Genomic DNA, 1,429 nt, shown 5'->3' with positions numbered 1-1,429 from the left:
TAGAAATTCCGGGAAATAATGTGCCAGGGAATATCGTCATCACAGAGTAAGGAAGTCTGCTGGTAAAAGATAGGCAGCGCTGAATATTGCAGAAGGCTGCAGTTCTGGTATAGTTCGCCTAGTAACGTGTTTGTGTACCATGTATTTTATTGATTTTCTACTGTATTTGGCACGTGTTTTCTCATTTGGCATCTACAACGTTCTAACAAGCTCTGCTTCAAGTTATTTTGCGTTCAATAATTAATTTTGAAAATTCATTGAATGAAGATTGAAAAATGAACATAAATCGCATTTATTCAAGCACTTCGTCCTATAATAAACTAAAGAGGATAAATGCACACAAAACTCTCATGCATGCTTTATTGTGCAGAACCAATTTAAGTTTTGTCTCTCACTACAGCAGTATTATGGAGGGAAAAGACATGCCTATACAATAAAGGGGCTTAATGTTAACCTTTTGCGGTCCTTCACGTAGTCGTACCTTGCTCAAACTTAGCGAGAAAAAAAAGACCGAAAACTCAATTGAATATTCAACAAGGGTTTGGTTTTAATTTCACGGATTGTCCGGTTCGATTCTCTATGGGTTACCCTGCAGCATTGTGCCAGTGAGCAATGTGGGTTATTTACAAGCATTGTCCAATTTCAGTTGCCAGTATAAGGGTCTTGGCGAAGGTTCATCGACGTGAATCTGTGGTTTTATGAAAGACATATATATAATGTTTGCCATAAACACTGTTTTCAGGTACTTGATTCCTTACCCTCATGTGTCACTTAATAAAAATCAGGGTAATCTGCAATTTCAGCTCCAATACAATTTTTTGCTCTAATACTAACATATAAATAAGAATAAGCATTATAAACAAGCAAATTCAAAGAATTGTGCCCCCCCCCCCCACCACTTTCTGTGTCGTAGTGGTTTGGATGCAATGATTTTATGGCATATTTTAACTGTCGTCTTTGTGCGTCGTTCAACTTAAGTAAATATGAAGGTCACGAAGTCAAAAATTGATATACCTCTCCGAGAGGTGTTGTCATAGGTAATGTATATGTAAAATATGAAAGCCCTATCCCCTCTCTCATTCAAAAGTTCTTCCCAATGTTAAAAAAATGAAAAAGACTGTAGGTTTAACTTAAAGGTCAAGGCCACGTAGTCAAAAACCAGAGTACACTCGGAAAGATTTTGAAAAAGGTAATGCACATGAAATATAAATGCCCTATCTTCTCTCATTCAACATTTAAAAGTTATCAGCAATGTTAAAATTTTAGAAAATTAAGTTAAACTTCAAGGCTATTGGGTTCAAAATCATAGTGCATTTGGAAAGTTCTTGTCAAAGGTAATGCATATGTCAAATATGAATGCCGTATCTTCTCTCATTCAAAAATTAGCAACAATGATAACATTTTTGAAAATAAGGTCAAACTTGAAGGT

This window comes from Saccostrea echinata, unplaced genomic scaffold (genome assembly GCF_033153115.1).
Source record: "Saccostrea echinata isolate AGI-Se365-2 ecotype Australia unplaced genomic scaffold, CSIRO_AGI_Sech_v1 ptg000020l, whole genome shotgun sequence".
Lineage (NCBI taxonomy): Eukaryota > Metazoa > Mollusca > Bivalvia > Ostreida > Ostreidae > Saccostrea > Saccostrea echinata.
This window is presented reverse-complemented; position numbering follows the sequence as displayed.